General features: G+C 52.3%; 1 long non-coding RNA gene across 1 annotated transcript in view; it reads right to left on the bottom strand.

Annotated features, from left to right (window-relative positions):
• Nucleotides 1–26016, bottom strand: part of LOC140905536 (uncharacterized) — a 64984-nt gene that overhangs the window by 29807 nt on the left and 9161 nt on the right. Inside the window, exon 2 of the long non-coding RNA XR_012156878.2 lies at nucleotides 6602–6820. This is a non-coding gene — a long non-coding RNA (uncharacterized LOC140905536). The remainder of the gene's footprint in view (nucleotides 1–6601; nucleotides 6821–26016) is intronic.

The following is a 26016-nucleotide window of genomic DNA, read 5'->3' as shown; positions in this document are numbered from 1 at the left end:
GGCATGGCTAGAGAGAGAGAAGGGGAGCTGTGTGTTCAGGTCTTGTGATGTCAGCAAACAAGTCTTGTCTATTGCTATGGCTTTGATTCAAAGATCAAAAAAGGAGTATTAACAGGAAGACACTTGAGTGACATAGTACTGTTGTCTATATGTCGCTGGGAAGGTTGTAGTAACCTGTGTCTGAACTGTTTAATGGATAAATCATCCTGTGGTAATTGCCAGGATGTTTGGCAGAGGGAAAGTTAAGTCTCTTGTTTTCTCAGGCCAAAAGGCTGCTGGAAATGTATAAAAACCCTGGGACACGAACCTTCTTCATTCAGATCTGGTTTGGGTTTCAAGAGGGGGAAACCTTAAGCCATAAGGGTTGAGATCCCCAGTCACTGACTGGAGTCAGTCTCGAAAGCTTATGCTCAAATAAATTGGTTAGTCTCTAAGGTGCCACAAGTCCTCCTTTTCTAGTCTGAACATGGACATTGATCTATAACCTCTGGACTATTTCTAAAAGGATTTTTGGCAACTACAAGCTCATCTCTGCTCTGTATCTGGACCTCAAGAATTGAACTCAAGTCTGTCTGTATATTGATCTTTTAACCAACACTCTCTCTCTCTCTTCTTTTTTAATAAATTTTAGTTTAGTTAATAAGAATTGACTGTAAGCGTGTATTTGGGGTAAGATCTGAGTTATCATTTGACCGGGGTCTGGGGCTTGGTCCTTTGGAGTCAGGAGAACTTTTTCTTTTCTATGATGAAATAAGATTTTCAGAATTGATCATCCTATGTTTGACAGGTGTGTCCGGAAGGAGGCCGGAAGCTGGGCACTTTAAGGGAACGGCATTATTTGGACGTCTGAGTAACCAGGGAGGGGCTATAGAAGCTGGTTTGGGCTGGCTGGGCAAATCTCAGTATTGGAATAGCCACCAGCCTTTGGGGTTTGAAGTTCACCCTGATTGAGTGACCTCAGCTGGCTCCCACAGACAGCACCTTCTGACGGCTGTGGGGTGGCTCCCCGTGAAACCCGCTGGGGCAGGGGGAGCTGGGGGCTTAGGCCCAGGACAGACTGGGCTGACACTGGCCTGGGAGGTGTCCCCGCAAGGCCGCGGTGGGACGCATCGGGGTGCTTGGAGGAAGCTCCTACTGTTACCATACCCCTAGCCTGTGACTCCACAGAGGGCTCCGGGGTCCCTGCTTGGGCACTTTCCACCACCACGAGCTTTGCCTTCAAAGGAGGGGGAAGAAAACCATGAGCAGGGAATCCAGCCTGACTCGATTTCCCTCCTCCCTGGGGGGGGACGAATCTCTTCATCGGGAACCTGCCCAGAGTCCCGTCTGTGCCAGGGCTAGAGGGGGTAAGTAAGAGTCCCGTGCCTGTGCCTACAGGCTCCCCGGGGGAGACCGCGTGCCTGAGGGGACAGGACTGGGCGGACAGCCTGGTTTCTACTCCTCTCCCTGCCACTGAGCTTCGCAGAGTCCCTTCCCCGCCGTGCCTCCATTTCCCCCTGTAAAATGGGGATAGGGCTACAGAGCTGCCCTACAGCGGGAGTGAGCAGGAGCAGAGGGGCAGCTGTCACCTGCCAGGCTCAGCGTGGGGGTTGGGAGCCCAGTCCCCTCCCTCTTTGTTTCCCCAGCTGAGGACAGTGACACTCGCCCAGCTGTTCAGGACCGTAGAAAGCGCTCACGTGGCTAGACACTAAGATCCCAGGGCTGGTGCCCGTTTCTGTGTCACCCTGAAGCTGAGGGTGTCTGCTGAGCCAGCGTGAAGCGATGGACTCAGCTCCAGGCATGGCGGAGAGCGCTCTGTGTCCAGAGCATCCCCAGGCCGAATCGGCCCCGGCCTTCCCGGCCTGTTACTGGCCACCTCTGAGCCCTGACTGTACGGATAGTCCTCGTGCGCTGCACGGCTAGTGTGAGCAGCGGCACTGGGTGTGTGAGGGAGATTGGGGGTCTGAGCACTCCAGGATAGACGCTGCCGACGCCGACGGGAAGGGTTCTCCCATTGCTGTAGTTACTCTGCCGTCCCAAGAATCCTCCTGGAGCCTGAGCGCTGCCTACCCCGGGGTTAAGTCAGGTTCGCTCTGTCGCTCTCGGGCGTGGAGTTTTCACACACACACACACCCCCAAGCAATGTAGCTGGGTCACCCTAACTTTTTAGCATAGACCAGGCCTGAGTGTGTTACATCATGTCAAGTGCCACAGAAATGGAGCCACCTCTGAGTGGGAACAGAGCAGCTGTTTAATATCAGGGCTGGATGAAATATGCCAAACAAAACATTTTCCTGTCAGAAAATGGGGTTCCATCAAAATCAAATTTTTCCTCAGGAAAAGATCAGTTTTGGTGGAATCTTGTGTTGGTGGAATTTTGACCTCCTGAGGTCCCTTCCAACCCTGATAGTCTATGATTCTTCCAGTGGGACAAAGGAAGCATTTTGGGTCAGATCAACACTAATTTCAGAGTCTCCCATGCTCCAGTTCTCCCCCATGGGTCCTGCTCCCCGCTGGACTACATTTCCCATGATGCACTTGTAGAACTGATCAATGAAATTGTTTTTAATTGTTCACTTTATTAATATAACTTCATAAGTAAAGTTTTATGAATGAAACTACATTCATTCATAAAGCCAGGTACCCCAAGAACCGGCTAATTGAGTTTCACTTTCAATCCAATTGCTGCTTAAATCGTGAAACTTACACTGCTTCAACATTCAGGTTTCAGAGCAGCAGCCGTGTTAGTCTGTATCCGCAAAAAGAACAGGAGGACTTGTGGCACCTTAGAGACTAACCAATTTATTAGAGCATAAGCTTCCGTGGGCTACAGCTCACTTCATCGGATGCATCCAGTGGAAAATACAGTGGGGAGATTTATATACACAGAGAACATGAAACAAGGGGTGTTACCATACACACTGTAAGGAGAGTGATCAGGTGAGGTGAGCTATTACCAGCAGGAGAGCTTGGGGGCGGGGGAGGACCTTTTCTAGTAATAATCAAGGTGGGCCATTTCCAGCAGTTGACAAGAAAGTATGAGGAACAGTAGTGGCGGAGTGGGGTGGCGGGAATAAACATGGGGAAATAGTTTTATTTTGTGTAATGACTCATCCACTCCCAGTCTCTATTCAAGCCTAAGTTAATTGTATCCAGTTTGCAAATTAATTCCAATTCAGCAGTCTCTCGTTGGAGTCTGTTTTTGAAGTTTTTTTGTTGAAGAATTGCCACTTTTAGGTCTGTAATCGAGTGACCAGAGAGATTGAAGTGCTCTCCAACTGGTTTTTGAATGTTCTCATTCTTTATGTCTGATTTGTGTCCATTTATTCTTTTACGTAGAGACTGTCCAGTTTAGCCAATGTACATGGCAGAGGGGCATTGCTGGCACATGATGGCATATATCACATTGGTGGATGTGCAGGTGAACGAGCCTCTGATAGTGTGGCTGATGTGATCAGGCCCTATGATGGGGTCCCCTGAATAGATATGTGGACACAGCTAGCAACAGGCTTTGTTGCAACATTGTAACTTCTTACTCACTGTTTGTCATTCATTATACTTGTTCATATTGGAACTCAAACTCCATCTTAACTTGTCCCAAATTCCATTTTGAAATGCTCACTTCATTTTGTAACAGCTTGCTGCAACCTTCATTTTTGCAAAACCCAGCTGTAATCTTATTAGTATAGTTTAGATGTGTGAATGAGGTCTGTATGGATAATGGAATCAACCTCCAGCCCCAGCCTGTCCTGATGAAATAAAGTTCAAATACCAAGGGCTGAAGATGCAGACAACAGCCCTGACCAAGTAAGAAGGGTCCACCCTAAAAAGAAAAGAACAACAAAAGTATAATGGAAGGAAGATCAAAGCCAGGTCCCAGGCTGAAAGTCATGCCTGCAATTGACGGGTGATCAATCACACCCAACCCAGAGGCAGCGTGACATAGCAAGACCAATAGACTTTGGATTCAAACTAAAAACCTATAAAAAAGATGGGTGAGAATGAAGACTTTGGGTAACGTTCTGCATCCAGCATCAAGGGGTCTCGGTGCGCGCCCGACAGAGACCCAGCCCTTCCTCGTGCCTGGCTTTCCTGGCTAGTTAGCCACCATGAGCTACGATCCCAAGCTGCGAAATCAAGCCATGAACTCAAGCTACATTCAGGACTGGTAACTATCGAGCAGCTGCAGAACATTGTGTGTCTGTGTGTGTGTGATTATACAGATACTAGATATTAGTTATTGGTCTTAAATCAAATTGCGTTATTATAATAAACATGACATCTTGTCTTGTCCCCTGAAACGATCCCGTGCAGTTTTATCTGTGTAACACACTGTGGTCTCCCGCTCTGGCTGAGCTGCTGCAGTGCATCATGGGAGTCCCCTGAAGCATCCGAGTGGCTCAGCCCCCCGAAACCCAGTGGCTGGTTCCAGAATGTCGGAATGCTCCATTTCCTTGGGAAATGTCGAAATGCAACGCTCTGGGATTCTCCAGTCCAGGGAAAGCGTCACTATTTTGATGTCTCATCCCCATCCAGAATGAAAACCAATGTGGACACATCAGACTCTTCCGGACATGGAAATGGGGTTTTCCCATCAGCAAATCAAAGTGTCCAAGTGGAGCACGGAATGGGGAATCATCCATTCCCAGCTGAACCTGCAGGGTGATTTTAGGGAAGCGGAGGGAAATTACCTATGCCTGGTCCTGGCACTGGGGCTAACTGCTCCTACTCATGGGGGCAAAAACCACTAGAGGAGCTTTAATGACGAGGGGTCGGGAATTCTTTTTTACACCTTCTCTGAAAAATGGCACCTTCTCCAGCACAGCGCCACCTAGCATTCCAGTGGAGGATTGCTCTTCTCCCCTATTTACAGCTGGGGCTCAGAATGCAGCGTGGTAGCCTTCAAATCCTTGCTCTGCCCCGACTCCCTGCGTGACCTTGCTGGGGGACAGTCTGGGCCTGCCAGTTAGACCACATCAGCTTGTCTGTCTCCACGCCAACTGAGTCCCCTGCAAAGGGGCTGATCTGCTGCTGCTCCACACCTTGTGTTGCCATTTGCCCGGGTGCAAGGGGGTGAAATGCTGCCCTCCGGTCTGACAGCGTGTTACGCTTGCTGGGCACTGGTGTGAGGGACAGCCGGAGCTCCCAGGGTTCTCTGCCGTCCCAGGGCTTCATGCCAGGCAGGCCAGGCAGGTGCACCCTCTCCAATCTCCTGAATGCCCAGTCCGAAGAGCCTCTCAGAGCCCTGCCTGGGTCCGTAGGCCGTGCGGGAGATGGCCGGGGGGCAAGGGGAATTGGTGGTCACTGGGGCGGAGGGAAGCTTTAGAGCAGCCCCACGTCACACCCTGGCTATGTCAGCCCGAGGGCGCTGTGTGGCCACCCACAAGGCGACTGGCAGATAGGAGGTGGGAGCTGCTGCTGGTCTCCTTTGGGCCAAGCCGGGGTGTCTGCACGGCCGCTGCTGCCCAAGTGTGTAGCGAGCATCAGCCAGGATCCCCCCACCCACCGTGCATGGATTCTACTCCACCCCAGGAACAGTCGCCCCTTTTCCCGGCTCGTCCAGTGCGGTGCTGTGGTTCCCCGGCTCAGAGCTCCCTACAAGCCATGTGACAGCATTGTGTTCACTAGTGCACAGGACAGTCTGTATTTTCAATGGCCTAAGCAATGGGGCTCCCACCCCTTCCCTGGGAGACAGTGCCCTGGTCCCATAGATCTCATTACCAGGCTGGGTTTCCTGATCCTCCTCTACCATTGTCCCTCCCTCGGGGTCCCTCCCAGCTCTCCTAAGCGATCCCAACTTCCCCCTGGTGTGCTCAAAGCCGCCCCCACCCCACGTGGCACTGAGCAGGCCTGCCCCCCAGTGCAGCCCATCAGTACCGGGCTGCACAAGGCGGGATCAATCTGCCCCTAGCCCCTTCCTCCAGCTTCCTGAGCATTTCTGGGGCTCTTCTCTGAACTCCCCGAAGCTCGTCAGTGTCTGTCAGGTAATGAGATGCCCAGCAGTGAATACAATGTGCCAGGTGCATTCCCACCAGAGGCATATCGTGAGGGGGGAGGGGCACCGTGCCCTCCCAACTCTGTGATTCGATGCCCCTCCATCCATCTGTCCATCTATCTATCCCCATCCACCCCCTCTATCTATCTAGGTTGCACACTCCCATCACTGCAGGATCTCAGCTCTTCCAGGGGTCTGTTGCTGCCGTATCCCCCGTCCGACTCCTTTCTAACAAACCTCTCGCTGTCCCGCTTGCTGCCAGTCTCCCCAGCCATTCCCGCTGGGCTCTGCTCTCCCGTCCTGTGCCCAGGGAGTTCCCTCCTGCTGCGCTCGCTGCATTTTCCCTAGTGGGGTCCCCAATCCCGCAGCTGGCTCGCAGCCCCCCCCCCGCCCCCCCGCCCATGTAGAGTCCACTGCAGGATCGGAGCCTGAATCTCTCCGTTTAGTGTCTTTTGCTCGCTCCTTGCCTCCCCTGCTCCTTTGTGGGGTTTCCCTGTCCTCACTATGGCTCCTCCCCAGTTCATGCCCTTTGCAGATGTCATGAGTATGCAGCTGTCTCCCTCTCCCAGGGGCTCCCTGTAGCTAGGAATCGAGACTGGGCCTCCCCAAGACCCTGCTGCCACTTACCTTCGGCCTTGGGTCCCCCGGCCTTTCTTCCCTGCTGATCTTATCCCTCGCAAATACTTTTTGGGGTAAGGGCTTCCTGACTACTGATTGGAGGAACAGCAAGCCCAGACCGCAAAAAGATCCAAGAGAGAAAGAGATGGAGAGAGGCAGCACCTGTCATCTGTGCGCCCCGTTGAGGCGGATACGTTCCGGCACCGTGAGGCAGGAGGGACACCGCGGCTGAGAAGAGAAGAGAAGCAAAGGTGATGCACTGCCTGTCTGCGCCCTAGCGTGTTGCTCTTCCCCCTGAGGGGAGATCACTCTTAATATTGTTGTTCTTGTGTACTATGGTAGGGCCTACAGGCTGTAACCAGGATCAGGACCCTGCCATGTTGGGTGCTGCTTAGACCCCAACCCAGGGGAGCTGGAACAATTTGCATAGGGGGGTGCTGAGAGCCACTGAACCAGACTGTAAACCCTGGATATGATGGAAACCACTTCAAGCCAGGGGGTGTGGCAGCCCCCCAGCACCCCTACTTCCAGCACCTATGCCCTATCCAGGATCAGGGCCCCATTGTACCAGGTGTGGCACAGACAGAGTATAGGGTTGCTAACTTTCTAATCGCAGAAACCCAAACATCCTTGCCCCGCCCCTGACCTGAGGCCCCGCCCCACCATTCCCCCTCTCTGAGGCCATGCCCCACTCACTCCATCTCCCTCCCTCTGTCGCTCACTCTCCTCCACCCTCACTCACTTTCACCGGGCTGGGGCAGGAGATTGGAGTGCGGGGGTGGGTGAGGGGTGCACGCTCTGGGAGGGAGTTTGGGTGCAGGAGGGGCTCAGGGCTGGGGCAGGGAGTTCTGGTGCAGGAGGGGTTGTGGGGTACAGACTCCGGCCGGAAGGTGCTTACCTCGGGCTGCTCCTGAGCAGTGGAGCCGTGGGGCTAAGGCAGGCTCCCTGCCTGCTCTGGCCCCGCGCCACTCCCGGAAGCAGCCAGCCTGTCCCTGTTCCCCCTGGGCATTCCCAGCCAATGGGAGCTGTGGAGTCGACGCTCAGGACATGGGCAGTGCATGGAGACCCCCTGCCCCCACCAGGGGCCACAGACACATGCTGGCTGCTTCCAGGAGTGGCGCAGGGCCAGGGCAGGTAAGGAGCCTGCCTTAGCCCTGCTGCACCGCCGGACTGTTAGCAGCCTAAAATCTCCTGGTTTGGCTTCAGTAGCCTCTGGGAGATTGAGCCCGATCCCGGGAGACTCCTGGCAAAACCAGGAGGGTTGGTAACACTGACAGAGTGAGAGACAGGCAGGCTCAAAAGACACGACCAACAAAGGAAGGGCATACTGGACCCAAGAATCATAGAATCATAGAATCATAGAATATCAGGGTTGGAAGGGACCCCAGAAGGTCATCTAGTCCAACCCCCTGCTCAAAGCAGGACCAATTCCCAGTTAAATAATCCCAGCCAGGGCTTTGTCAAGCCTGACCTTAAAAACCTCTAAGGAAGGAGATTCTACCACCTCCCTAGGTAACGCATTCCAGTGTTTCACCACCCTCTTAGTGAAAAAGTTTTTCCTAATATCCAATCTAAACCTCCCCCACTGCAACTTGAGACCATTACTCCTCGTTCTGTCATCTGCTACCATTGAGAACAGTCTAGAGCCATCCTCTTTGGAACCCCCTTTCAGGTAGTTGAAAGCAGCTATCAAATCCCCCTCATTCTTCTCTTCTGCAGGCTAAACAATCCCAGCTCCCTCAGCCTCTCCTCATAACTCATGTGTTCCAGTCCCCGAATCATTTTTGTTGCCCTTCGCTGGACTCTCTCCAATTTATCCACATCCTTCTTGAAGTGTGGGGCCCAAAACTGGACACAGTACTCCAGATGAGGCCTCACCAAAGTCGAATAGAGGGGAACGATCACGTCCCTCGATCTGCTCGCTATGCCCCTACTTATACATCCCAAAATGCCATTGGCCTTCTTGGCAACAAGGGCACACTGCTGACTCATATCCAGCTTCTCGTCCACTGTCACCCCTAGGTCCTTTTCCGCAGAACTGCTGCCTAACCATTCGGTCCCTAGTCTGTAGCTGTGCATTGGGTTCTTCCGTCCTAAGTGCAGGACCCTGCACTTATCCTTATTGAACCTCATCAGATTCCTTTTGGCCCAATCTTCCAATTGGTCTAGGTCCTTCTGTATCCTATCCCTCCCCTCCAGCGTATCTACCACTCCTCCCAGTTTAGTATCATCCGCAAATTTGCTGAGAGTGCAATCCACACCATCCTCCAGATCATTTATGAAGATATTGAATAAAACCGGCCCCAGGACCGACCCTTGGGGCACTCCACTTGATACCGGCTGCCAACTAGACATGGAGCCATTGATCACTACCCGTTGAGCCCGACAATCTAGCCAGCTTTCTACCCACCTTATAGTGCATTCATCCAGCCCATACTTCCTTAACTTGCTGACAAGAATACTATGGGAGACCGTGTCAAAAGCTTTGCTAAAGTCAAGAAATAATACATCCACTGCTTTCCCTTCATCCACAGAACCAGTAATCTCATCATAAAAGGCGATTAGATTAGTCAGGCATGACCTTCCCTTGGTGAATCCATGCTGGCTGTTCCTGATCACTTTCCTCTCATGCAAGTGCTTCAGGATTGATTCTTTGAGGACCTGCTCCATGATTTTTCCAGGGACTGAGGTGAGGCTGACTGGCCTGTAGTTCCCAGGATCTTCCTTCTTCCCTTTTTTAAAGATTGGCACTACATTAGCCTTTTTCCAGTCATCCGGGACTTCCCCGGTTCGCCACGAGTTTTCAAAGATAATGGCCAGTGGCTCTGCAATCACAGCCGCCAATTCCTTCAGCACTCTCGGATGCAACTCGTCCGGCCCCATGGACTTGTGCACGTCCAGCTTTTCTAAATAGTCCCTAACCGCCTCTATCTCCACAGAGGGCTGGCCATCTCTTCCCCATTTTGTGATGCCCAGCGCAGCAGTCTGAGAGCTGACCTTGTTAGTGAAAACAGAGGCAAAAAAAGCATTGAGTACATTAGCTTTTTCCACATCCTCTGTCACTAGGTTGCCTCCCTCATTCAGTAAGGGGCCCACACTTTCCTTGGCTTTCTTCTTGTTGCCAACATACCTGAAGAAACCCTTCTTGTTACTCTTGACATCTCTGGCTAGCTGCAGCTCCAGGTGCGATTTGGCCCTCCTGATAACATTCCTACATGCCCGAGCAATATTTTTATACTCTTCCCTGGTCATATGTCCAACCTTCCACTTCTTGTAAGCTTCTTTTTTATGTTTAAGATCCGCTAGGATTTCACCATTAAGCCAAGCTGGTCGCCTGCCATATTTACTATTCTTTCGACTCATCGGGATGGTTTGTCCCTGTAACCTCAACAGGGATTCCTTGAAATACAGCCAGCTCTCCTGGACTCCTTTCCCCTTCAAGTTAGTCCCCCAGGGGATCCTGAGCAGGCACAAGAATCCTGGCTGTACCTCTGGCTTGGCCCTTTAAGGTCAGGTATTTAGGGTGAGGCCTGGAGAGATCATGTGACCAAAAGACCCATGTGACGGGAATGGCAGGACTATATAAAGAGCTGCCTGTAGCTTTTTGGCCCTGGGTCATTGAGGTAGGTGGAGGGCTGCCTTGTGTTTGGGCTAGCCCCTGTCTCTGTTGTGTGGTTAGACTTATCTGCCCTACTCGATCAGCAGGGAAACTGAGGAATGATTTGCCCTGCCATGAGAAGGGGGCTGCAGACAGGATCAGGAAGATGGAGGATGAGTCTATGACTGGTGCTGGAGAGCTAAGGGAGCCTATAACAGAAGGAAAGCTATCCTTGCTTCACAGGGGAAACTGAGGTACAAGGGGGTGATGCACTCAAAGTGGCACAAAGCTGGAAATTGACCCCTGGGGTGCTGCTGTAGTTGGAGCCAGTAGAGAAGAGAGTGAATGTCTGGAAACACTTTTCATTCTGTGAGTGTTGGGAATGGGGGAATTCCTGTGGAAAGTTAACCATTTGTGTTTGTAAACAGTAATTATTCAAAACAAAAATAAGAAAAAGAAATTCAGCCGTGTGGCTAAACTGAGCCCTCTCCCCAGGGCCGTCCCTACCCATATGCAAAGCATGCAGCTGCGTAGGGCAACAGGAAATTTGGGGCACCACATTTCCTGGTGCCCTGTGCAGCTGCATGCTGCCCCAGCCCCACCCCCACTCCACCCCTTTCCCGAAGCCCCTGCCCCCACTCCCCTGAGGAGTGCAGCAGGGCTTGGCCTGCACTCACTGGGGGCGGGAAGTGCAGCGACCCAGCCCCAGCTGCACAGCTGGTGAGTGCTGGGGGGTGGTTCCCTCCTGCCCCCCAAGCTAGCCCTGTCCCCTCCCCCCTGCGGAGACCTGGACCCCACACTCCCCCTCCCCCCCCACGGGGGGGCTGCGTAGGGCCCCAGAATAGACAGGGACGGCCCTGCCTCTCCCACCCACACAAAGAAGTCAGGTACTTGAAACATGGCCATAAAAAAGATGGAGAAAAGCTGATCTCTTGCCACAGAGGGCAGGACAAGGGGCGATCGGTTCAAACTCCAGCAGAGCAGATTGAGATTAAATCTCAGGAAAAACTTCCTAACTCTCAGAGCAGCAGGACGATGGAACAGTCGCCTCGGGAGGTCGGGGAAGCTCCTTCTCTGGAGGTTTTCCAAAGGAGGCTGGAGCCATCTGTCCTGGGTGGGTCAGACCAGTGGTTCCCAAACTGTGTGTATGGGCGACCCCTTTCAGACAGCAAGCCTCTGTGTGCGACTCTCCCTTATAAATAAAAACACATTTTTGATATTAACACTATTTTCAATGCTAAATGTATAATAACCCTGTTGTTTAAAATGAATTGACCTTTTCTCACAGCTTGGAAATGGACTAAAATGCATTTTTATCAAATTATTGTTATAAGCAGAAAAGTGTTGTTGGGTTTTTTTAAGCAGTTCCTGTTTAATACTGGCGGGTGTGCAAAGAAACTGCCCGATCACTTTTCACAGCTGACCCAACGCCACCCTTGCGTGTGCGCTGGGTGGCCGGAGAGCAGCGGCTGCTGGCCAGGCACCCAGCCCTGACGGCAGCTCCGTCACCAGGAGCAGCGCAGAATGGCAGAAGTTAGGGTGGCAATGCCATACAAAGCCACTCTCACTTCTGCCCAACGTTTGACCCTCGTGCCGGGAGGGATGACTGGAGGGGGGGGCTAAGGCAAATTTGGGGTGGCTATAGCCCCCACAAGACCCCCCCAGTGCTGCCCCTGCATGTGTGTCTGACTGTTAAATAAGTGACTTTTTTGGGGGGGGCCAATCTCATTGTTCTGACTGGTCGGTGGTTTAATGCACCTCTTCAGCGGCTGACCCATCAAGCCCTCTCGTGTTGTCTCAGTCCCAGACAACACACCCACGCACACGATACGACAATCGCCAGGTCCAGTTTCCTGAAAGAGGTGCTAATACCAAGATACATTCTGTTTAGGAACAGCGGTTGCTGCATTGTCCGTTTACAATATGTTTTGGAATAAATACACTCCATTGAGACGGAAAGGCGTGTGTCCTTTTCTAAAACGCTAGATTGAAATGATATCTTCTAGAGCCGTTGCTCTCTGTTTTGTGCATTTACTCGCAACCCCCATGTAATATTCTCACAACCCCCAGTGTGAGAAGCCCTGGGTTTGACACAACAAATCCTGCATCTTGGCAGGGGTTAGACTAGATGACCCTTGTGGTCCCTTCTAAACCTGGGTCTGTGATTCTAATGAATGGGGTGGAAAACCAATGAATGGGGTGGAAAAAAAATGTTTCCATAAAATCTCTCAAATGGAGAATCTCAAGGGGATATTCTTTGGGGGGGGGGAGAGAGAGAGGTGGGAAAAACCCTTCCATGCTCAGAGTCCTGCCTAGCTCTGTCCAAGGCTCAGGCATGACAAACTTCTGCCCCGCGTGTGTGTGAGCAGTGGCCGGAGGGAGGCTGAGCAGCTGGGGAAGTTAGTGGAGCCGTGCCAGGCTGCCCCAGCCAAAGCTCTGACCCATGGACCTGGGAGGGGGGTCTGCAGGGTGTGGGGGGCTGGAGCACTCCTCTGAAGGGAGCGGTGTTGGCTGGGCGGGGTCCCCCGGTGCATCTTTCTGTCCTCCCTGCAGAGCTGGTGCAACTCTGTCCCCTTGCTTTGTGCTGATTAGCCACACGGGTGCTGGTGGGGGCAAGAGGCTGACTCAGCTTCCCCAAGGCCAAGCGCTGAGTGCCTCCGCTCCCACCGGCCTGCCCTTTCCCCCGCCCCTTGCCGAGAATCAGGGGCTCTTGCTGTCCATGGGTGGGTCGGCTGCCCCTTCTGTGGAGCTAAGTCCCATGCTCTGCAGAGCCCTGGAGAGATGAGGCCCCCGGGAGCCGGGCAGAGGCACAACCCTGGATGGCTGCGGGCGGCTGGAGGAGAAGAGTCGGGGATCCCCAATGAGCTGCCTCGCCTCTGCAGTGACTGCAGCTCCCTTCCTGCCAGTGACGCTGCAGTGCCATGGCCTGCAGAGTCCAGCCCAGCTCTCCTAACGCAGTCTGTCATGACTGCAGCGCCCGCCTGCCCCTCCCCCAGCACCTGCCCTTTCCTCTGCAGTGGTCCCCCCCCGCCCCCTCCAGCGCTCTCCCATTTGCTGCGTGTCCCTCTCCGGGAAATAACGCAGCTGCATTGCTGTTATTGTCTCTGCGTGGCCCAGCAGGGGAAGGGGCTGCTGGCTCTCGCACTCTCCCCGCGGGCTGAGCGCCCACCCTCTCTTCCGGCCCTCCATCACCCTGGGCCACCACGGCTCTCCTGCCTGCCTCCCCTCTGGGGACGTGCGCACCCGCTCTGCTGCTGGCCGACGAAGCTGCCCGTGCTGAGCGCCCTGTGCTGTTGCGATGATGCCATGTGCCCGCGGAAGCACTGCTGTGTCTGTGGACCCGTGCAGGGGTGAGTGGAGCACCAAGCTCCCTGCCACTCATGGGCAATGCCTCCCTTCCCCGCAGGCGCGTGGCACTCGTGTTTAAATGGGTTTGGCAGGCCCTCCAGGGTCCCGGGGGGAATTGCTCCAACCTGGATTCGCTCCAGTTTGACTCAAAGCTGGACCTCCCTCCATCCAAGGTGTCAGAGCTGGGGCGAAGACCCTGAACTGAGAAGCGGTGACAGATGGAGGAGACGAGATTAACGAAGCACAGCTGCCAAAGGAAGGTGTGAAGGCTCCAGTCCCGCGAAGAGTAACGCGTGTGAGTCACTCTGCCCATGCGAGCAGGCCGTCTGGCTTCAGCAGGCTCCCTCGCGTACACCAAGCTATGCAGGTGTCTGCAGGACCGGGCCGTGCATGCCAGCAGGGGGGCTAGTAAATGATGGTGCTTTACTTCGTTGGACGACTGGGGTCGTGGAAAACGTAATGAAATCCACTAATGCAAGAATATCCTGGAGTCTTTGGAAGGGGAGGAGTTACTGGAAAGACTTGCCTGTCTGATTGATCCCCGCACCCAGTGCGATGGCCCCTCACCCCCAGGCCATACTCTGGAGCTAGGCCAGGTGTCTCTCAGCACCAGTCCGAAAACACACTTTAAAAATCCACGACAACTTCATCACTTTTGAAGCTGGGGGGTTCTGCTGGGCTTTGGAAGTTAAACGGCCAGGATTCTCTTTTTTCCATCAGACGGGGGTTTATTTATTTATTGGTAAAGTTTCTGTTTTGAAACAGACCCGTTTGAGTTTGACTCGCACCCGGTGTCTCAGCCAACTGACCCAAGCCGCCAGCAGAGCAGAGAGCCGCCGAGTGGCTGCAGCTGCTCCTCATTTCCCAAAACGGGACTTTTGTCATGACGTTTTTGCAAGTTCAAATTTTGATTTTTTGTTTGTTTGGGGGGGGGGGGGAACACTTCTAGGGACAAACGTTCCTGTTCTGCAGTGAGCTCTAAAACTGGCGAACAATGGGCCTGGCCTGGGGAGGTCAGAGAGGTTGCTGAGCCATGCTGAAGGCAAACTCTCTGGAAATAGGCGTTGGTGACATTTAACTACCGCAGCTCACTGCTCCGGTGGGAGCCAGCAGGTGGCGATGTCACACGGCGTCTGATACCGTGTTAGCATGTGTGAGATCTGGGGAACCTGTGTCCGCCCTGTGAGTTCGGGCTGATCTTGTGATCTGATGCGGTGACACTGCACGTCATGGCGTCTGTGAGCCACCGAGCTGCTGTCAGGGCTGTGTCCTGTGTTCCCCAGACTAGGACCAGGGGACGGGCGCAGCCTGGGGAAATCAGCCTGCCCTCGTTTGTGTGCAGGGCTGCATGGTGTGATTTTGACACTGGTTTCCAGACAAGCTACCCCTTTAAATTAGGAGGGCTTTCCTGGTCCTGCTGGCAGGCTAGGGGGCTCTGCAGGAAGGCGTGCCATCTGCAGTAAGCCAGCCGAGAGTAAGGGGAGGTGAGTGACACTTCTCTGCCTTAGGGAGCAGCCTGCTTCGTCTCTCTCCTTTGGCGTTCTGGTGTATTATCATTCCGAATTCTAAGACCTAAAGCGGCTGGGGGTTATCGCTGGGTCTTCACAGTCACAGAGCCAGAGAGACTCAAGGGGAATTCACAGGGATGCGCACAAACAGCAAACTTGCGGATTGGGGAGGAGTGTGGGGCTGGGGGGAGGAGGGCAGCAGCTTTGGTAACAGGGGATGGGCCTTTTTAACTGTGGGCCCTGCTGAGGAAGAAGGAACCTAGCAGCACAAGAAGAAATTCTCCATGATTTGGAAGAGAAGCCAGGGAGGGGAGGGGGATCCTGGACTCCTTAGAAGTCTCTACCTTAAGCCAGAAAAACACTCCCGAGTGGAGAGGACACTGAGGCAGGTATTTTTATTGTTTTCTCTGGGTCTGTATATTTCTCAGGCTCTCTAAAGTGAAGAGTGATTGGGGTTTGAGGACCCGTTAGCAAGCCTGAGTCTCGGCTTGCTTCACTATCACCTGTCCCCGGAGTGGGGACCTGTAACTGAGGGTCCCCACAAGGACGGGGAGTAGCTGTGCTTAAGCTACTGGGGATTCTGGGGGCTCAGCCCTGGGTGCCATGGGCTGCTAGGCCAGAGCGTCCCATTCCTGTGATGGAGCAACAGGCAGAGACTGTGCCCGAGAAATGTGCTCGTGAGGCCAAGGGAAGCTTGGCAGCACCTGGGCTCAGTGGGGTGGGATAGCGACCAGGGCTGCAGCGTGCAGCAGGGTGCAGCTGTAGAAGAAATGCTGCATTGTTCAGTGCAAATTCTTTGGCTAGGGGGGGGTGGGTAGCTCTTGCAAAAGGCAAACTCTTGCTCTTTCTTAATCTCTCTAACAAGCATCTTGGGACAGCAGCTTCCCGGGAGCAGAGATGCCAGCTCGCGAATGTATTGCCTGCGGGGCGATTTCCAAGTAAAATTCTGCCTCCCTCAGGGTCTCACAGTAGAACCCTCACAGCAGGGGCTCCCCTGCCAGCCTAGGAAGTGGGAGGGGGACCCCACTGCAGTGCCCCCTGCCCCCCAGGCCTAAGAGTGGCAGGCGTGAGTCTGGGAGGGCTGAACTATGGCCTGGGGGCTGAAGTGTGCAGGGGAGGGCTGATGGGGGTGGGGGCTGTATTGAGGGTGGGTTCTGAGCAGATGGAGTGAATGCTGGGAGGGGGACCTGAGGGCAGTGGGGGTTGATGGGGCAGGAGGGATGAACTGGGGCAGAGGATTAATTACTGGGCAGGAGATGGGCAGATGTGGGCGTGCGAGCTCCTGCAACAGGGGCCATAATCCCCTGGCCCAGTACTTGGGAGCGTGGGTGACCCCAGTTGTCGCATGCCCACACCCTGGGGATGGGCAGTGGGAGAACAGTCTCACGCTTTTTGGTCTCTTGGAGCTGGCGTGCCCGTGGGAGTCGGGCTCTGGCATTTGGGCTGCGGTTCTGCCCAAGGAGGATTGCCCGTGCAGCGTGTCCCCACTTCTGTCCCTGTGCTGCTTTGGCAATTTGTGAGCAGCTACTTCCAGCCTTTGAGAATGTGCTGGGTGCAGATGCTCTGGGGTTCTCCTTTCCCATCGCTGCATATCATTCCTAGCACCCACGGCCAGGAGGGATCACTGAGGTCACCTCGTCTGACCCCCGGCACAGCCCAGGCCAGGGACCTGCCCCACAGTCACTCCTAGGGCAGAGCTGTTGGACCAGAACATCCCGCCCCGACCCTTGGCACATTGTTCCAGAGGTTAATTATTGTCACTGTTACAAATGTACCCTCATTTCCAGTGTGAACTGGTCTAGTGTCAACTTCCAGCCCTTGGATGGGGTTAGACCTTCCTCCGCTAGAGCGAACAGCCCGTCATGAAATACTTCTTCCCCACGTAAGTACTTATAGACTGTGATCGAGTCACCCCCAAACCTGCTCTTTTTTAAACTAAACAAATTGAGCTCCTTAAATCCATCCCTACAAGGCAGGCTTTCTGATCCTTTAATTCTTTTCGTGGTTCTTCTCTGAACCCTCTCAACTTATCAACATCCTTCCTCAATGGCAGGCACCAGAGCTGGACACAGGATCCCAGCAGTGGTCACACCAGTGCCCAAACCAGACGAATCACTGCTCCTCTGAGATTCCTCTGTTTATTTTGTCTCAGGATCACGTTAGCCTTTTTCATCAGGGGGTAGCCTTGTTAGTCTGTATCCACAAAAACAACGAGGCCACCGGACTCCTCGTTGTTAGTCTTTTTGGCCACAGCGTTGCACTGGGAGCTCCTGTTCAGCTGATCATCCACCCCCCCCCCCCCCAAATCTTTTCCAGAGTCTGTTTCCCACGAGAGAGTCCCCCATCCAGTAATGGCTACATTCTTTTTTCCGAGCCATGCATACATTTACACTTAGCTGGATTAAATCACATATTGTTTGCTTGTGCCCAGTTTACCAAGCAATCCAGATCACTCTGAATCAGTGCCCGCTGCCCTATTTGCCACTCCCGCAACTCTTGTGTCATCTTCTAACCTGATCAGTGGTGGGTTTATGTTTATTTCCAGGTCATTGAAGAAAATGTTAAATAGCGTAGAGCCGAGAAAAGACTCCTGTCGGACCCCACTAGAAACATACCCATTTGATGGTGCTTCCCCCTTTACAATTACTTCGTGAGACCTATCCCTTAGCCAGCTTGGAATCCATTTAACGTATGCCAAGTTCACTTTGTATCATTCTAGATTTTTAATCACAATGTCATATGGTGCCAAGTCAAATGCCTTACAGCAATCTGTTATGTCAACACTATTACCGTTATCAACCAAACTTGTAATCTCATCAAAAAAAGATATGAAGTTAGTTTGACAGGATCTATTTTCCATAAGCCATGTTGATTGACATTAATTATATTATCCTCCTTTAATTCTTTATTAATCAAGTCCCATATCTGCTGCTCCATTATCTTGCCCAGGATCGAAGTCACGCTCACAGCCCTCTAATTACCCTGGTCATCCCATTTACCCTTTTAAAATATTGGCACAACATTAGCTTTCTTCCTGTTTTATGGACCTTCTCCAGTGTTCCAAGACTTAACGAAAATCAGCATTAATGGTCCAGAGAGCTCCTCAGCCAGTTCTTTTTAAACTCTTCAATGTAAGTAATTTGGACCTACTGATATTAAAATGTCTAACTTTAGTAGCTGATATTTAACATACTCATGACATACTAGTAGAATGGAAAGAGTGTTATCATATGATGAGACTATGTCATCTGTTTTTCCCACCAAGTACATAGTAATAACTATTGAACATTTCTGCCTTTTCTGCATTATTATTGATAATTCTACCATTTCCATCTAGTAATGGACCAATACCATTGTCAGAATTCTTTTAGCTCCTTATACTTTTAAAAATTTCTTCTTTTTGTCCTTAACTCTGCTGGCCATAGAGTTCTCCTTGTTCCTTTGCTTCCCTTATCAATTTTCTACAATTCCTAGCTTTTGATTTATATTCATTACTATCAAATTACAGCGCCTCACCCTTCTGGTGAAGCATTACAAGTTGACAGTAAGGGCAATTCTGGATTAAAGTGCACCAACCCATTAAGACTTGTTCAGTTTGGAATTTCTACCAGGTGACTCAACTGTTCCTCTTTGTTAATGTCATTGTGGTAGCAAGCAGCAAAATACAAACCTTGGAGGACTTGATACATTAGTTTTTGGAATATGTCAGAAGTGTTATGTATACCAAATGCCAATCTCTTACTCAGACAAGGTGGGCGAGGTAATATCTTTTATTGGACCAACTTCTGTTGATGAGACAGGCAAGCTTTCCAGTCACCCAGAGCTCTTCTTCAGGTCTGGGAAAGGTACTCCAAGAATCACAGCTAAATGCAACAGATTGTTTAGCATAAGTAGTTAGTAGTTGTAAGGGACAATTCAAGGTAGAGTGGCCCATTAACACCTGCCCTCATAGGACAAAAAGGGGGGCTAATGGGTTACAGATATTGCCATAAATTCAGTGTCTCTGTTCAGTCCGTGAATTGTAGTGTCTAGCAAAGTCATGAAATTAAGCTCCCAGGCTCGTCTTTTGCATGTGTTGTGCAGGTTTCCTTTGAGGATGAGGACTGAGAGATCAGATATAGAGTGATCACTTTGTGAAAAATGTTCACCCATAGATGATATGGTGTTTTTGTCACTTATCCTTTTCCTGTGTGAGTTCATTCAAGAGCACAGTGATTGTTTGGTTTCACCCACATCATTGTTGTTGGAGCATTTAGCGCACAGGATGAGGTACCCCACATTTTGTGATTGGCATGTATAGGACTCATGGAGCTTAAAAGTTGTGTTGTGGGGGGTGTTAATCATCATAGCAGTGGAGATATGTCAGCAGATTTTGCATCTGCAGGGTCTGCTGCCACTTTGAGTTGGTGTATTCTGGTCTGTGGGGAGCTTGCTTCTGATGCTGAGCTTGGAGAGGCTGGGGGGGGGTGTTTGAAGGCCAGAAGAGGGGGTTCAGGAAAGATTTCTTTCAGGATGGGGTCCCCATTGAGTATGGGTCATAGGTATTTGATGGTACCCCATCTGAGTTCCTGTGTGGGGTGCAGGTGACAACTAGGGGTGTGCGGGGTGATGGGGTTATTTCTGTATTGAAGCAGGTTCTGTCGGGATATGTGGGTGGCCCATTCCATGATGTGGTCTACTCCTCTGGGGTAGAATCTGTGTTTGGTGAAAGCGGTTCTGAGTGTGTTACGCTGTATATCCCAGACATTCTCCTTGGACCGTGTTCTGGGGTATCTGAGGGCTGGCTGCAGAGCACAGATCTCTCGGGGTGCTTGGGGTGTACTTGTCTGCCAGGTTCTATTGTTGAAGCTGATCGTGGTGTCCAGGAAGTTGATGCTGGAGTGAGAGTGTCCCAGAGAAAGTTTAATGGACAGCTGGTGGTGGTTGTTGAAGTTGTGGTGGGATTCTATGAGGGAGTGTAGGTTGTCTGTCCAGAGAATGAAAATATCATCAACGTATCTCAGGTAGATCACTGGTTTCATGGTGCATTTGTCCAGAAATTCTTCTTCAAGGTGGCCCATAAAGATGGTGGCATACTGGGGAGCCATCCTAGTATCTGGGGCTGTTCCCAAGATTTGGTCAAAGTGTTTGTTTTTGAATGTAAAATTGTGGTGGATGAGGATGAAGTGAAGGAGTTTGGCGAAGTGTGTGGGTTGGATCTCTGAGGGTTGTCCGTTGTCTTGTAAATATTTGAGATTGGCAGCCTTGACGTCATTGTGAAGGATGTTGGTGGATAGGGAAGTGACATTCATGGTGGGACGGATGGTGTTCTGAGGGAGGCTGTTAATGTTATGGAGTTTGGAGATGTGACAAAGTGGGGGAATTTCTTGTTTTCCTTGTTTCCTATGGGGGATTTTCTTGGTTTTCCTATGGTTTGCATGCAGAGGGCGTGCGACTCAGTTTCCCTCGGTGCTACAGGTTTAAAGAGGTGATGGGAGAGGGAGTTTCCGGTTACAGAGGACCGGCGAGGGAACTTGGGACCCCAGCTCCTGGCATGGAGAATGGAGACCCCAGCGACTGGTGACCTGGTGACCCGGAGGCCCAGCTCAGGAGTCCCAGCTGGGTCTGGCCAGTGGGAGGACAATGGGCTGTGAAGAGAGGAGAGGAGGCCCAGGTGACCCTGTTTACCTGGAGAGGAGACAATAGACAGAGGTGGGGCTTGGGGCCAGTGATCTCAGATGCCCAGCTGGGAAGCAGGGGGGCTCGGGGCTGGAGGGAGGGGGTAGGTGGAGCCCCCCTGGATGCAGGGGAGACTTGGATGTGCTGGGCTGAGGGAGGCCAGGCCTGGAGGCCCTGAGAGTTTCCTGTGCTTTGTTCAACACTCAATAAACCCTCCTGTGTTATGCTGGCGGAGAGTCACTCCGGTCTAGAGAACAGGGTGGCATCATCCCCTTTGTGGGGTGGAGGCCCCAGGGGTCCAGAGCGAGGGGACTCCCTGAGGGGGCCCATGGCGAGAAACAGGTGTGCTAAGGCTCAGAGGTGTGGCTCCAGGAGGTGGAGGGGCTTAACCCCGAGAGAGAGTGGACCCCCCGGGAGAAGGGCTGTCTCACTGAAAGGGGCACCCCCCATGGACCACACGGGGCCAAGAGTGGGCACGATCTGTGAGTCCATGACAGGAGAGGAAGTCAGTTGTGCCCTGGAAGAAGCTGGCCCTTTGCGTGGTGAAGGGTGAGTGGGTTGAGGGTGGTTTCTGGGTCCCAGGCGTGCTTCAGTAAGAGTGTTGTGGCCAGATGGGAGTCCAGGCAGCTCCATCCTGTTTGTGTATATGGGGAAGCATGCAGAAGGTCCCTTGGTGAGTTCATGGGGGATGAGTCTGCAGAAAGCTAGTCTCTCTCACTGACAGAAGTTGGTCCAATAAAAGATATCACCACCCTCAGCTTGTCTCTCTAATATCCCGGGACCAACATGACCACAGCTACATCCCTTCCCCAGTCAGCTCCGAGTGGGTGTTTTCTGTAAGAAATGATTCTGAATCTGTCTCCGTTCATACCCTGGGGGTGGGCTGCGTTTTGTAAACTTCATTCCTCCAGTCAGTTCTGTAACTAATATTGTCACTCTGGAACTTAGCTGGACGTGAATCATTAGCCGAGATGTTATGGAAACTTGACAGTCCCACTGGATCTTTGTCCTCAAGCCATTCCAGGAATTCTCTCAGTTGGATCAGCCCAGTAACGGGTGAAATGATCCCTGGTTCTTCAGATTCCTCTGAGATCTGTAGGCCCCAGATGAACCTCAAGCAGTGTAGCTCTGGCCTTTTTAATTGCATGTCAGTTGACAGCTCTACCTTTCACTGCACCCCAAGTGCTGACAAAACCAGATTTAATGTCACTAGTGGATCAAACGCATGGCACCTGGTACCCCTGCCAACTCTACCTCGTTCAGCCAATTTCTACTATCGTGGAGTCCCCTAGCGATGCTCTGGAACTGCTCCCCATGAAGCCAGGCAGGACTCTGGGGAAGTCGCCTTCCTGTGAGCAGCCTGTCTGCAGGACACGCAGCTCACACAGCTTCCACCTTCCTGGGTCTGACCTCGGAGCATTCAGCATCCTTTGCCCCTCCGTGCGCTTCCCACAGCGAGTCCTCCCAGGCGGGGTCCTGGGGAAGCCAGTGCCCCCAACTTCGCAGTCAGACGTGACTCTCAGCCAGCCAGTAAAACAGAAGGTTTATTAGACGACAGGAACATGGTCTAACACAGAGCTTGCAGGTGCAGACAACAGGACCCATCAGCTGGGTCCATTTTGGGGGGCAGGGAGCCAGACAACCCCATCTGCACTTCACTCCATGTCCCAGCCAGCCCCAAACTGAAACTCCCTCCAGCCCCTCCTCCTCTGGGCTTTGTCCCTTTCCTGGGCCAGGAGGGCACCGGATTCCTTTGTTCTCCCACCCTTTAGCTCCCACCTTGCAGGGGGGAAGGGCCCAGGCCATCCATTGCCAGGAAACAGGGTGTCGGCCATTCTCTGTGTCCAGATCCCTTCACACACCTGCCCTCTAGGGCTCTGAAGTGATCATACACCCTTACCCCACCACCTAGATACTTAAGAACTGCATAGGGGAAACTGAGGCACCCGCACACTATTCAGAGGAAACATTAAGAACAGTCCCACTTCGTCACATCTACCAATTGGTGAAGGACCATTTCCTTTGGTAACAATGAAATTTAACAGTGAAGGAGTCCCCTTCTCCTCATGAGAATGAGAAGTCCCAATTGTCCTCATTCTAAAACCTTGGTCTCCCCCATCTGCAGCTTTTCAATACTGCATCCATTTCTGCTCAACATCACATTGACGCATCTTTGTATTATACATTTCTACAGAAACTACAGATGCCACAGCATCTGCCCTAGCAGTTGCCACCTTCTTGCTTCTACTATTTAGAGGAACCTAGGAACCCTGGTGAAACGGAGCATCGCGTCCTGTTTATCCTGCAGGGCACACTGTTCTCAGAAGGGCTTTCAATCACAAGCCTTTTTCTCATTGCTTGTTTCCTTTTATAATGGCATTTGAAAAGACACCCCCACACACACCCCATCTGCTGCTCTGAGCACCTTTTGGATTAATTAATAAACAATCCAGCCCAAACAAAGGCCCCCAACCATTCCCAGCACAACTCCAAACCAGTATCATCCAATGGGTGGAACCTTTCCAACCAAATTCCACCCCACTAAACAACCACCTGCACCATTAGTGAGATACAGTATTCTTCCTCACTTTCTGTCCTAAACTGGTAAGCAGCTGCGATGTTCCACCCCAGAGATGGCTGCATTTCAGGGTCAGGCCAAATGAGCCATCTGTATTCTCTTTAGTTTGTAAAGTGAGAGATAACCCTGCAGGATACCTACAGAGAAAGGAGAGCTTTGTGATTCTGGCTCTGGATGGAGAGTCGGCAGTTCTGGACTCTGTTCCTTGTTCTACCAGAGTCTGTGCAAATTACGTCGTCTCTCTGTGCCTGTGTTTAGTGGGGATGACAGTGCTCCTTTACATAATACTGGGGCTGAAGAGGATCAAATGGCTGGTCTGTGAGGTGCTCAGACGCTGTGGTGATGGGGAAGCCTGGCAGGAGCACACAAACGTCAGCTGTGGTTTTAGCATTGTACAACTCACGGAGGGAGAGTGCAGGCAACGCTAATGTAACAACTGTTTGTATGGGCCACTAACAGGGTTTGACCTTGGGTCCTTCAGCAGCAAAGCACAGGAATCAACCACTTGAGGTAAAGGATGAATTGCGCTGCTGGTAGCAGTAGTAGGTTCTTATCTTATAGCAAGGGTTCTCAAACTGGGGGTCGGGACCCCTCAGGGGGTCGCGAGGTTATTACATGTGGGGTTGCAAGCTGTCAGCCTCCACCCCAAACCCTGCTTTGCATCCAGCATTCATAATGGTGTTAAATATATAAAAAAGTGTTTTTAATGTGTGGGGGGGGTCACACTCAGAGGCTTGCTATGTGAAAGGGGTCACCAGTATAAAGGTTTGAGAACCACTGTCTTATAGGTACCAGCCTGTGGCTCATTGATGCAAGCATATCTCCTCATGGGCTTGAAGCCAGTGTAGTGGATCTATTTGGTAATCAGCCTTCCTGTCTGACAAGCAGCCTGATGACCCCGTCAGAGGGGATGGAGTTACCGATTCCCATTTCTCTTAAAGGGCCCACACTCCGCTCGGCTCTGGGGAATCTCCTTTTCCATACTGAAGAGCAGGTTTCCAGGAGCTCAGATCTGGCATCTCCATCAGAGGTGCCAGGAAAAATGGAATGGAACTTAAAGAGCCTCTGTCATCAATCTGCAAGGGCAGCACCGCAGCCCAAACGAGGCTCCGCTGCTCTGCCTTGGCCGGAGCATTAGAGCTCACGGCATCACATTCGCACTTTCCCTCCCTTTCTCCAGGGCCCTCTGACCTCTTCCTCCAGGCCGGACCATCGGTAGCTCAGACTTGGTGAAAGCTACCCCACCTGCCAGCCCACTGCTGGCGGCTGCATTTGTACCCCCTGGCATGGGGGTGTAATTGGCATCAAATACCCCCCCTCCCCTCCCCAACTCACATTGGCTCTGAGAATGGGACCTGCTGCCTGGAATGCGTTTTTTGGGGTGGGGCTTTGCTAACAGAGAACCCCTGTCTCATGTCAGGGGAACCCCGCGGCAGTGAGAGGACGAGGCAGTCTGTGAATACGCCCGAGGGGGTGTGTTGTGGGGATGTGCCCAGCTGCTCGGGGAGGGTGGAAGGGTCCGGGCAGCACAGAGCAATGCCAGCCCCTCTCAGGCCAGCTGGACTGGTGGCAGAGCCAGTGTTCAGAGCTGGCCACTCTGGCGGGCGGGAGCGGGCTGGGTTACTTGCGCCATGGGGACGATCACATGTGCCCGTGCTTGGCCCTGCCCTGGTGGAGGTTGGCCCAGACACTCCAAGCAGTGGGGGGTGTGGTATGCAAGGTGTTCCTGGACACAAGACAGCCAAAGTAGTTAGCAGCCAAATTGCTCTAGTGCAGACAAGGTGAGTGTGTGTGTGCGTGTGTGTGCGCGCACACGTTGGCTGTGTTCCAGGCTGTGACAATGTGTCATAGAATCCTAGAAGATCAGGGTTGGAAGGGACCCCAGAAGGTCATCTAGTCCCACCCCCTGCTCAAAGCAGGACCAATCCCCAGTTAAATCATCCCAGCCAGGGCTTTGTCAAGCCTGACCTTAAAACCTCTAAGGAAGGAGATTCCACCACCTCCCTAGGTAACGCATTCCAGTGTTTCACCACCCTCTTAGTGAAATAGTGTTTCCTAATATCCAATCTAAACCTCCCCCACTGCAACTTGAGACCATTACTCCTCGTTCTGTCATCAGGTACCAGTGAGAACAGTCTAGAGCCATCCTCTTTGGAACCCCCTTCAGGTAGTTGAAGGCTGCTATCAAATCCCCCCTCATTCTTCTCTTCCAGAGACTAAATAAGCGCAGTTCCCTCAGTCTCCCCTCGTAAGTCATGTGCCCCAGCCCCCTAGTCATTTTCATTGCCCTCCACTGGACTCTGTCCAATTTATCCACCTCCTTCCTGTAGTGGGGCCCAAAACTGGACACAGTACTCCAGATGAGGCCTCACCAATGTCGAATAGAGGGGAACGATCACGTCCCTCGATCTGCTCGCTATGCCCCTACTTATACATCCCAAAATGCCATTGGCCTTCTTGGCAACAAGGGCACACTGCTGACTCATATCCAGCTTCTCGTCCACTGTCACCCCTAGGTCCTTTTCCGCAGAACTGCTGCCTAGCCATTCGGTCCCTAGTCTGTAGCTGTGCATTGGGTTCTTCCGTCCTAAGTGCAGGACCCTGCACTTATCCTTATTGAACCTCATCAGATTTCTTTTGGCCCAATCCTCCAATTGGTCTAGGTCCTTCTGTATCCTATCCCTCCCCTCCAGCGTATCTACCTCTCCCACCAGCTTAGTGTCCTCTGCAACTG

This window comes from Lepidochelys kempii, chromosome 1, assembly GCF_965140285.1.
Source record: "Lepidochelys kempii isolate rLepKem1 chromosome 1, rLepKem1.hap1, whole genome shotgun sequence".
NCBI lineage: Eukaryota > Metazoa > Chordata > Testudines > Cheloniidae > Lepidochelys > Lepidochelys kempii.
The sequence above is the reverse complement of the archived record's forward strand: the minus strand, read 5'-3'. Positions and strand labels throughout refer to the sequence as shown.